Source organism: Triturus cristatus, chromosome 5_2, assembly GCF_964204655.1.
Source record: "Triturus cristatus chromosome 5_2, aTriCri1.1, whole genome shotgun sequence".
NCBI classification, from domain to species: Eukaryota; Metazoa; Chordata; class Amphibia; order Caudata; family Salamandridae; genus Triturus; species Triturus cristatus.
Window position 1 is genome coordinate 136,275,016 of NC_140588.1, and position 13,126 is coordinate 136,288,141.

Below are 13,126 nucleotides of genomic sequence, written 5' to 3' on the forward strand. Positions count from 1 at the left end.
CTATTGCATATGAATTATCACTTTTGGAACTAAAAGAAGTGTGTTTAGAGTCATTTTAATGCCTGAAATTGGTCGAAATAGAAGCTTCTAGTAGGAGAAAAAGTGTGTAAAAATGGCAATTTTGGTCACATTGAGGCTTTAAAAAGTAGTTATTCAACATGAGGCACAATCCAAATGACATTTTGAATCAATTTTTCTAAAGTCCAAAAATCAATTTTCTGATGAAAAACGATGACCCGTGACCTGTTGAACTTTCTCCAGATTGTCAGAAATGGTAATTTTTTAATGTTTAATTTTTTGACTGTAAATGACTATCTCATGTGAATTATCACTTGTGGAACTAAAATAAGTGTGTTTCGAGTCATTTTAATGCCTGAAGTTGGTCGAAATAGAAGCTTCTAGTAGGAGAAAAAGTGTGTAAAAATGGCAATTTTGGTCACATTGATTCTTTAAAAAGTAGTTATTCAACATGAGGCACAATCCAAATGACATTTTGAATCAATTTTTCTAAAGTCCAAAAAATCCATTTTCTGATGAAAAACGATGACCTGTGACCTGTCGAAATTTCTCCAGATGGTCAGAAATGGTAATTTTTTAATGTTAAATTTTTTGACTGTAAATGACTATTGCATGTGAATTATCACTTTTGGAACTAAAATAAGTGTGTTTAGAGTCATTTTAATGCCTGAAATTGTTCGAAATAGAAGCTTCTAGTAGGAGAAAAAGTCTGCAAAAATGGCAATTTTGGTCACATCGAGGCTTTAAAAAGTAGTTATTCAACATGAGGCACAATCCAAATGACATTTTGAATCAATTTTTCTAAAGTCTAAAAATCAATTTTCTGATGAAAAACGATGACCCGTGACCTGTTGAACTTTCTCCAGATGGTCAGAAATTGTAATTTTTTAATGTTTAATTTTTTGACTGTAAATGACTATCGCATGTGAATTATCACTTGTGGAACTAAAATAAGTGTGTTTAGAGTCGTTTTAATGCCTGAAATTAGTCATAATAGAAGCTTCTGAGAAGGAGAAAAAGTCTGTAAAAATGGCAATTTTGGTCACAATGAGGCTTTAAAAAGTAGTTATTCAACATGAGGCACAATCCAAATGATATTTTGAATCAATTTTTCTAAAGTCGAAAAAAAAAGATTTCTGATGAAAAACGATGACCCGCGACCTGTCGAAATTTCTCCAGATGGTCAGAAATGGTAATTTTTTAATGTTTAATTTTTTGACTGTAAATGACTATTGCATGTGAATTATCACTTTTGGAACTAAAAGAAGTGTGTTTAGAGTCATTTTAATGCCTGAAATTGGTCGAAATAGAAGCTTCTAGTAGGAGAAAAAGTCTGTAAAAATGGCAATTTTGGTCACATTGAGGCTTTAAAAAGTAGTTATTCAACATGAGGCACAATCCAAATGACATTTTGAATCAATTTTTGTAAAGTCCAAAAAATCCATTTTCTGATGAAAAACGATGACCCGTGACCTGTCGAAATTTCTCCAAATGGTCAGAAATGGTAATTTTTTAATGTTTTATTTTTTGACTGTAAATGACTATTGCATGTGAATTATCACTTTTGGAACTAAAATACGTGTGTTTAGAGTCATTTTAATGCCTGAAATTGTTCGAAATAGAAGCTTCTAGTAGGAGAAAAAGTCTGCAAAAATGGCAATTTTGGTCACATTGAGGCTTTAAAAAGTAGTTATTCAACATGAGGCACAATCCAAATGATATTTTGAATCAATTTTTGTAAAGTCCAAAAAATCTATTTTCTGATGAAAAACGATGACCCGTGACCTGTCGAAATTTCTCCAGATGGTCAGAAATGGTAATTTTTTAATGTTTAATTTTTTGACTGTAAATGACTATCTCATGTGAATTATCACTTGTGGAACTAAAATAAGTGTGTTTAGAGTCATTTTAATGCCTGAAGTTGGTCGAAATAAAAGCTTCTAGTAGGAGAAAAAGTCTGTAAAAATGGCAATTTTGGTCACATCGAGGCTTTAAAAAGTAGTTATTCAACATGAGGCACAATCCAAATGACATTTTTAATCAATTTTTCTAAAGTCCAAAAATCAATTTTCTGATGAAAAACGATGACCCGTGACCTGTTGAACTTTCTCCAGATGGTCAGAAATTGTAATTTTTTAATGTTTAATTTTTTGACTGTAAATGACTATTGCATGTGAATTATCACTTTTGGAACTAAACTAAGTGTGTTTAGAGTCATTTTAATGCCTGAAATTGGTGGAAATAGAAGCTTCTAGTAGGAGAAAAAGTGTGTAAAAATGGCAATTTTGGTCACATTGAGGCTTTAAAAAGTAGTTATTCAACATGAGGCACAATCCAAATGACATTTTGAATCAATTTTTCTAAAGTCCAAAAAATCCATTTTCTGATGAAAAACGATGACCCGTGACCTGTCGAAATTTCTCCAGATGGTCAGAAATGGAAATTTTTTAATGTTTAATTTTTTGACTGTAAATGACTATTGCATGTGAATTATCACTTCTGGAACTAAAATAAGTGTGTTTAGAGTCATTTTAATGCCTGAAATTGTTCGAAATAGAAGCTTCTAGTAGGAGAAAAAGTCTGTAAAAATGGCACTTTTGGTCACATTGAGGCTTTAAAAAAGTAGTTATTCAACATGAGGCACAATCCAAATGACATTTTGAATCAATTTTTCTAAAGTCCAAAAAATCCATTTTCCGATGAAAAACGATGACCCGCGACCTGTCGAAATTTCTCCAGATGGTCAGAAATGGTAATTTTTTAATGTTTAATTTTTTGACTGTAAATGACTATTGCATATGAATTATCACTTTTGGAACTAAAAGAAGTGTGTTTAGAGTCATTTTAATGCCTGAAATTGGTCGAAATAGAAGCTTCTAGTAGGAGAAAAAGTGTGTAAAAATGGCAATTTTGGTCACATTGATTCTTTAAAAAGTAGTTATTCAACATGAGGCACAATCCAAATGACATTTTGAATCAATTTTTGTAAAGTCCAAAAAATCCATTTTCTGATGAAAAACGATGACCCGCCACCTGTCGAAAATTCTCCAGATGGTCAGAAATGGTAATTTTTTAATGTTTAATTTTTTGACTGTAAATGACTATTGCATGTGAATTATCACTTTTGGAACTAAAAGAAGTGTGTTTAGAGTCATTTTAATGCCTGAAATTGGTCGAAATAGAAGCTTCTAGTAGGAGAAAAAGTCTGTAAAAATGGCAATTTTGGTCACATTGAGGCTTTAAAAAGTAGTTATTCAACATGAGGCACAATCCAAATGACATTTTGAATCAATTTTTGTGAAGTCCAAAAAATCCATTTTCTGATGAAAAACGATGACCCGCGACCTGTCGAAATTTCTCCAGATGGTCAGAAATGGTAATTTTTTAATGGTTCATTTTTTGACTGTAAATGACTATTGCATGTGAATTATCACTTTTGGAAGTAAAATAAGTGTGTTTAGAGTCATTTTAATGCCTGAAATTGTTCGAAATAGAAGCTTCTAGTAGGAGAAAAAGTCTGCAAAAATGGCAATTTTGGTCACATTGAGGCTTTAAAAAGTAGTTATTCAACATGAGGCACAATCCAAATGATATTTTGAATCAATTTTTGTAAAGTCCAAAAAATCCATTTTCTGATGAAAAAGGATGACCCGTGACCTGTCGAAATTTCTCCAGATGGTCAGAAATGGTAATTTTTTAATGTTTAATTTTTTGACTGTAAATGACTATCTCATGTGAATTATCACTTGTGGAACTAAAATAAGTGTGTTTCGAGTCATTTTAATGCCTGAAGTTGGTCGAAATAGAAGCTTCTAGTAGGAGAAAAAGTGTGTAAAAATGGCAATTTTGGTCACATTGATTCTTTAAAAAGTAGTTATTCAACATGAGGCACAATCCAAATGACATTTTGAATCAATTTTTCTAAAGTCCAAAAAATCCATTTTCTGATGAAAAACGATGACCCGTGACCTGTCGAAATTTCTCCAGATGGTCAGAAATGGTAATTTTTTAATGTTTTATTTTTTGACTGTAAATGACTATTGCATGTGAATTATCACTTTTGGAACTAAAATAAGTGTGTTTAGAGTCATTTTAATGCCTGAAATTGTTCGAAATAGAAGCTTCTAGTAGGAGAAAAAGTCTGCAAAAATGGCAATTTTGGTCACATTGAGGCTTTAAAAAGTAGTTATTCAACATGAGGCACAATCCAAATGATATTTTGAATCAATTTTTGTAAAGTCCAAAAAATCCATTTTCTGATGAAAAACGATGACCCGTGACCTGTCGAAATTTCTCCAGATGGTCAGAAATGGTAATTTTTTAATGTTTAATTTTTTGACTGTAAATGACTATTGCATATGAATTATCACTTTTGGAACTAAAAGAAGTGTGTTTAGAGTCATTTTAATGCCTGAAATTGGTCGAAATAGAAGCTTCTAGTAGGAGAAAAAGTGTGTAAAAATGGCAATTTTGGTCACATTGAGGCTTTAAAAAGTAGTTATTCAACATGAGGCACAATCCAAATGACATTTTGAATCAATTTTTCTAAAGTCCAAAAATCAATTTTCTGATGAAAAACGATGACCCGTGACCTGTTGAACTTTCTCCAGATGGTCAGAAATGGTAATTTTTTAATGTTTAATTTTTTGACTGTAAATGACTATTGCATGTGAATTATCACTTTTGGAACTAAACTAAGTGTGTTTAGAGTCATTTTAATGCCTGAAATTGGTGGAAATAGAAGCTTCTAGTAGGAGAAAAAGTCTGTAAAAATGGCAATATTGGTCACATTGAGGCTTTAAAAAGTAGTTATTCAACATGAGGCACAATCCAAATGACATTTTGAATCAATTTTTCGAAAGTCCAAAAAATCAATTTTCTGATGAAAAACGATGACCCGCGACCTGTCGAAATTTCTCCAGATGGTCAGAAATGGTAATTTTTTAATGGTTCATTTTTTGACTGTAAATGACTATTGCATGTGAATTATCACTTTTGGAACTAAAAGAAGTGTGTTTAGAGTCATTTTAATGCCTGAAATTGTTCGAAATAGAAGCTTCTAGTAGGAGAAAAAGTCTGCAAAAATGGCAATTTTGGTCACATTGAGGCTTTAAAAAGTAGTTATTCAACATGAGGCACAATCCAAATGATATTTTGAATCAATTTTTGTAAAGTCCAAAAAATCCATTTTCTGATGAAAAACGATGACCGGTGACCTGTCGAAATTTCTCCAGATGGTCAGAAATGGTAATTTTTTAATGTTTAATTTTTTGACTGTAAATGACTATTGCATATGAATTATCACTTTTGGAACTAAAAGAAGTGTGTTTAGAGTCATTTTAATGCCTGAAATTGGTCGAAATAGAAGCTTCTAGTAGGAGAAAAAGTGTGTAAAAATGGCAATTTTGGTCACATTGATTCTTTAAAAAGTAGTTATTCAACATGAGGCACAATCCAAATGACATTTTGAATCAATTTTTCTAAAGTCCAAAAAATCCATTTTCTGATGAAAAACGATGATCCTTGACCTGTCGAAATTTCTCCAGATGGTCAGAAATGGTAATTTTTTAATGTTTTATTTTTTGACTGTAAATGACTATTGCATGTGAATTATCACTTTTGGAACTAAAATAAGTGTGTTTAGAGTCATTTTAATGCCTGAAATTGTTCGAAATAGAAGCTTCTAGTAGGAGAAAAAGTCTGCAAAAATGGCAATTTTGGTCACATTGAGGCTTTAAAAAGTAGTTATTCAACATGAGGCACAATCCAAATGATATTTTGAATCAATTTTTGTAAAGTCCAAAAAATCCATTTTCTGATGAAAAACCATGACCCGTGACCTGTCGAAATTTCTCCAGATGGTCAGAAATGGTAATTTTTTAATGTTAAATTTTTTGACTGTAAATGACTATTGCATGTGAATTATCACTTTTGGAACTAAAATAAGTGTGTTTAGAGTCATTTTAATGCCTGAAATTGGTCGAAATAGAAGCTTCTCGTAGGAGAAAAAGTCTGTAAAAATGGCAATATTGGTCACATTGAGGCTTTAAAAAGTAGTTATTCAACATGAGGCACAATCCAAATGATATTTTGAATCAATTTTTCTAAAGTCCAAAAAATACATTTTCTGATGAAAAACGATGACCAGTGACCTGTCGAAATTTCTCCAGATGGTCAGAAATTGTAATTTTTTAATGTTTAATTTTTTGACTGTAAATGACTATCGCATGTGAATTATCACTTGTGGAACTAAAATAAGTGTGTTTAGAGTCATTTTAATGCCTGAAATTAGTCATAATAAAAGCTTCTGAGAAGGAGAAAAAGTCTGTAAAAATGGCAATTTTGGTCACAATGAGGCTTTAAAAAGTAGTTATTCAACATGAGGCACAATCCAAATGATATTTTGAATCAATTTTTCTAAAGTCGAAAAAAAAATATTTCTGATGAAAAACGATGACCCGCGACCTGTCGAAATTTCTCCAGATGGTCAGAAATGGTACATTTTTAATGTTTAATTTTTTGACTGTAAATGACTATTGCATGTGAATTATCACTTGTGGAACTAAAAGAAGTGTGTTTAGAGTCATTTTAATGCCTGAAGTTGGTCGAAATAGAAGCTTCTAGTAGGAGAAAAAGTCTGTAAAAATGGCAATTTTGGTCACATCGAGGCTTTAAAAAGTAGTTATTCAACATGAGGCACAATTCAAATGACATTTTTAATCAATTTTTCTAAAGTCCAAAAATCAATTTTCTCATGAAAAACGATGACCCGTGACCTGTTGAACTTTCTCCAGATGGTCAGAAATGGTAATTTTTTAATGTTTAATTTTTTGACTGTAAATGACTATTGCATATGAATTATCACTTTTGGAACTAAAAGAAGTGTGTTTAGAGTCATTTTAATGCCTGAAATTGGTCGAAATAGAAGCTTCTAGTAGGAGAAAAAGTGTGTAAAAATGGCAATTTTGGTCACATTGAGGCTTTAAAAAGTAGTTATTCAACATGAGGCACAATCCAAATGACATTTTGAATCAATTTTTCTAAAGTCCAAAAATCAATTTTCTGATGAAAAACGATGACCCGTGACCTGTTGAACTTTCTCCAGATGGTCAGAAATGGTAATTTTTTAATGTTTAATTTTTTGACTGTAAATGACTATTGCATGTGAATTATCACTTTTGGAACTAAACTAAGTGTGTTTAGAGTCATTTTAATGCCTGAAATTGGTGGAAATAGAAGCTTCTAGTAGGAGAAAAAGTCTGTAAAAATGGCAATATTGGTCACATTGAGGTTTTAAAAAGTAGTTATTCAACATGAGGCACAATCCAAATGACATTTTGAATCAATTTTTCGAAAGTCCAAAAAATCAATTTTCTGATGAAAAACGATGACCCGCGACCTGTCGAAATTTCTCCAGATGGTCAGAAATGGTAATTTTTTAATGGTTCATTTTTTGACTGTAAATGACTATTGCATGTGAATTATCACTTTTGGAACTAAAATAAGTGTGTTTAGAGTCATTTTAATGCCTGAAATTGTTCGAAATAGAAGCTTCTAGTAGGAGAAAAAGTCTGCAAAAATGGCAATTTTGGTCACATTGAGGCTTTAAAAAGTAGTTATTCAACATGAGGCACAATCCAAATGATATTTTGAATCAATTTTTGTAAAGTCCAAAAAATCCATTTTCTGATGAAAAACGATGACCCGTGACCTGTCGAAATTTCTCCAGATGGTCAGAAATGGTAATTTTTTAATGTTTAATTTTTTGACTGTAAATGACTATCTCATGTGAATTATCACTTGTGGAACTAAAATAAGTGTGTTTCGAGTCATTTTAATGCCTGAAGTTGGTCGAAATAGAAGCTTCTAGTATGTTATGTTATGTTATGTTATGCACTTTTGTATTGCGCACAGCTGCCCCAGCTAAGGGGCGTCCTGGCGCATGGCAGGCAATGTGCAACAGATAGCAGAAACACAACACAAATAAAAGATCTATTTAAAAAAGAAACGTTTTCAGGGCTTTGCGAAAGGCCAAGAGGTCGGTCAATAGCCGCAAGTCCACTGGGAGGGAATTCCAGAGTTCAGCCGCCCTCACCCTAAAAGAGCGGCCACCAGCCCGACACAACCTGTATCGGGGGACCACCGCGCGCGCTTGGCTTCCCGATCTCAAAGCGCGGGAAGGAACATACCACGACAGGAGGTCAGCAAGAATTGGCGGATCTACTCCCCTCAAGATCTTAAACGCCAAACACAGCACCTTGAACTGGATGCGTGATTTAATGGGGAGCCAATGCAAGGATCTCAAGACACCTGAGACAGAGCTCCTTCGGGGTAAGCCTACAATGGCTCTAGCCGCGGCATTCTGCACTCGTTGAAGGCGGGTAGTCTCCGCCATGTTGGTCCCTACCAAGAGCGAGCTGGCATAGTCCAGGCGAGATAATACCGTGGCCTGGACAATCAGCTGCCTGGTACCACGGTCAAAGAACTTAAGAATGGGCCTCAGCGACCGCAGGATGCCAAAGCAACCGGCCGCGATTTTCTTCGAGTGGCCCTCGTAACTGAGAGCGGGATCCATCCACACTCCCAGATTCCTAAGTTCAGTGACCGGGAGAGGGGCCGGCCCCAGTTCAATGGGCCACCACTTGTCCCCCCACAGTTCCGCCTTCCTGCCAACGATCATGATCTCAGTTTTCTTCGCGTTGAGCTGGAGACAGTTGATCTTCATCCAGCTTGCCACCGCCCTAAGTCCACTCTGAAACCTGGGGGCATCCCGATCCGCATCCCCGCTGATAGTCACCGCTAGCTGAGTATCGTCAGCATACGAGACCATAGTCATGTCCCATTGCTTGACGATCTCAGCCAGCGGTCTCACATACAGATTGAAAAGCGTGGGACTCAGCGAGGAGCCTTGCGGGACCCCCTGTCTCAGAGGAAGGAATTGGGACTGGTACGGTGGCAACGCAACGCTAAAGAAACGATCGTTTAGGAAAGAGCGAAACCACTGGAGGGCAGAGCCACCCAGCCCGACCTCCTCCAGGCGATGCAGCAGGATAGGATGGGACACGGTGTCGAACGCGGCGCTCAGATCTAATAAAACGAGCGCCGCTGTCTGCCCCGCATCCATCACCGTGCGTAGGTGTTCAGCCATGGAGAGAAGGGCAGACTCCGTGCTGTGACCAGCACGGAAGCCATTTTGGGTGGGATCCAAGATGTTAAACTGGATGAGGTGGGCCGAGAGAACTTTGTTGACATGGGCCTCCATTACTTTGGTAGGCCAGGGAAGCAAAGAGATAGGCCGATAGTTTTCAGGCTTGTCTGGGTCCAGTGAGGGCTTCTTAAGGATGGGGGAAACCATCGCCCGCTTCCAGCTACGGGGGACCGTGCCCGACTCCAACGAGATGTTGATCAGGGAGTGTATCACGGTCCGACCCACGAACGACTCATCTCTAAAGAGAGCCGAACTGAGAGGGTCGGCGGGGGACCCAGATTTCACCTGCTTTGCCAGGATGTTAAACCCTTCCAATGTCAACAGGGGAAGCGAGTGCAGGGCTGTGTCTCCACAGATGGAAATCGGAGACTCAACTGGGGGTCCTGTGGATGGAAAGGTCATATAGATGTTTTGGACCTTTTCCTGAAAGAACACCGCGAGAGCTTCACAATGAGCAGTAGAGCCCGTCGTCGGAGCATCGGGGCGCTTAGCTAGAAGATCCTTCATCAATTTGAAAATAGTTTTCGAGGGGTTAGAGCTGTTGCCGACTTCGGCAGTATAATACAATGCCCGAGCACGGCACACAGCCCGATGGTATACTTTGACGGAGGCGAGATAGATAGCTTTTTTTCCCGAGTCGTACGCCTTCCGCCAAGCCCTCTCTGCACGCCTGCAACTGCCCTTGAGCGCACGTAGGGCGCCATCGTACCATGGGCTAGATTCTCTGGCACTGGTCTTACAGGCGGTGAGTGGAATGAGCGCATCTAGCGCTTTGGAGATCCACGCGCAGAACCCATCGTAACCTGAATCAACAGTTAAAAACGGATCTAATGGCTCTGCAGCGAGGACACGGTGCAGATCTTCCAACCGTAATTTGCCCCAGTGCCGCCTTACAATCAGCTTTGCAGGAGGGATGACAGTCCTACCTGACAAAGGGGTACTAATGGCGACCAAAGAGTGATCAGTCCAACCCAGGGGCGAGACGGCAGTGACAGAAGCATTTGTCAAATTAGTGAAGAAGGGATCTAGCGTATGGCCACCGATGTGAGTGGGCTGCTGAACAAGCTGCAGCAACTGTAAGGCCTCCAAATCCGTGAGAATGCCACTGACCGCGGGTAGGTTAGGTCTATCGAAATGGAGATTAAGGTCCCCCAGAATCGAAAAATTGGGACACCCCACCACCAAGGAGCTGACCACATCCGGGAAAGCGGCGCGAAACGCCGCCTCGCTCCCTGGGGGACGATAGACCACCATCCCCGAGAGTGAAAAGTGTGGAGTAACCAGAATCTTAAACAGCGCACTTTCACATCCCGCAATGGTCAGTGCGGTCCAGGAGCAAGTAAGGCTAGAACGAATAGCCAGGGCAATTCCCCCTCCCCTAGAAGATCGATTAAGGGTATGGACTGTATAGTCAGGGGGGAATGCCAGATTAATAATGGCTGCGTCCTCGTCTTTCAGCCATGTCTCGGTGATAGCCACGATGTCCGGGCTTGCATCCTGCAACAGGTCAAATACTGCCTGATAATGTGACACCAGAGACCTAGCATTAAAACTAAAAATGCGGAGAACATGCTCCGGGCAGGTGTGGCAAACGGCTGCCACCGGACGTGTGGGGGCAATAGAAGTAGCTTGCTCCAAAAACCACTGACAGCCAGCACAATGATAGGGACCGTCCAATGGATGTAGGAGGGGTAAGCTACAGCCAGCAGTCCGGCGCCCCAGGTCACGCAGGGTGTCACAAGAGTATGTCAACATGGCTGGAAATAACCAACCACTCCTCGAACCAGCAGGGCCTGGCCAGAGTCCCGCGCGTCCTTAGCGCGGACGGGCGCAGACGGGCAGGACTCTGGCACGACTCCGGCCACGCGACGGCGTCCCAGCTGCGCGTTCCCGCTGCGCGGAGAGGACGACTTTAAATAGGCGTCCCCTGGACTGAAGCGAGCGTCAAGACGCTCTAAGATGGCGCCCGCAAAAGCGCCAACAGCCCCAATCCAAAATGGCGGCCAAAGTTGATTAGATATGCCCCCTCGGGACCCGGACCCGCCAAAACGGCGGTGCATCAACTCTTTAAATGCAGGTAAGTGGAGACCCTTGCCCCCAGGCCAAGCAGCAAAGCACAAGATAAAATAAACGCTAACAAAAGGACATTTAGTTAAAATGCAGCGCTAAAGAGCGACGCGCTAAAAGCTAGGACAGAGGTAACAGAGGTAGCAGCAGAGCCTGACCGCCGTCAAACCCCACGAGTCCACCTTAAATAGGCGTCCCCTGGACTGAAGCGAGCGTCAAGACGCTCTAAGATGGCGCCCGCAAAAGCGCCAACAACCCCAATCCAAAATGGCGGCCAAAGTTGATTAGATATGCCCCCTCGGGACCCGGACCCGCCAAAACGGCGGTGCATCAACTCTTTAAATGCAGGTAAGTGGAGACCCTTGCCCCCAGGCCAAGCAGCAAAGCACAAGATAAAATAAACGCTAACAAAAGGACATTTAGTTAAAATGCAGCGCTAAAGAGCGACGCGCTAAAAGCTAGGACAGAGGTAACAGAGGTAGCAGCAGAGCCTGAGGAGAAAAAGTGTGTAAAAATGGCAATTTTGGTCACATTGATTCTTTAAAAAGTAGTTATTCAACATGAGGCACAATCCAAATGACATTTTGAATCAATTTTTCTAAAGTCCAAAAAATCCATTTTCTGATGAAAAACGATGACCCGTGACCTGTCGAAATTTCTCCAGATGGTCAGAAATGGTAATTTTTTAATGTTTAATTTTTTGACTGTAAATGACTATCGCATGTGAATTATCACTTGTGGAACTAAAATAAGTGTGTTTAGAGTCGTTTTAATGCCTGAAATTAGTCATAATAGAAGCTTCTGAGAAGGAGAAAAAGTCTGTAAAAATGGCAATTTTGGTCACAATGAGGCTTTAAAAAGTAGTTATTCAACATGAGGCACAATCCAAATGATATTTTGAATCAATTTTTCTAAAGTCGAAAAAAAAAAAATTCTGATGAAAAACGATGACCCGCGACCTGTCGAAATTTCTCCAGATGGTCAGAAATGGTAAATTTTTAATGTTTAATTTTTTGACTGTAAATGACTATTGCATGTGAATTATCACTTGTGGAACTAAAATAAGTGTGTTTAGAGTCATTTTAATGCTTGAAGTTGGTCGAAATAGAAGCTTCTAGTAGGAGAAAAAGTGTGTAAAAATGGCAATTTTGGTCACATTGATTCTTTAAAAAGTATTTATTCAACATGAGGCACAATCCAAATGACATTTTGAATCAATTTTTCTAAAGTCCACAAAATCCATTTTCTGATGAAAAACGATGACCCGTGACCTGTCGAAATTTCTCCAGATGGTCAGAAATGGTAATTTTTTAATGTTTTATTGTTTGACTGTAAATGACTATTGCATGTGAATTATCACTTTTGGAACTAAAATAAGTGTGTTTAGAGTCATTTTAATGCCTGAAATTGTTCGAAATAGAAGCTTCTAGTAGGAGAAAAAGTCTGCAAAAATGGCAATTTTGATCACATTGAGGCTTTAAAAAGTAGTTATTCAACATGAGGCACAATCCAAATGATATTTTGAATCAATTTTTGTAAAGTCCAAAAAATCCATTTTCTGATGAAAAACGATGACCCGTGACCTGTCGAAATTTCTCTAGATGGTCAGAAATGGTAATTTTTTAATGTTAAATTTTTTGACTGTAAATGACTATTGCATGTGAATTATCACTTTTGGAACTAAAATAAGTGTGTTTAGAGTCATTTTAATGCCTGAAATTGGTCGAAATAGAAGCTTCTCGTAGGAGAAAAAGTCTGTAAAAATGGCAATATTGGACACATTGAGGCTTTAAAAAGTAGTTATTCAACATGAGGCACAATCCAAATGACATT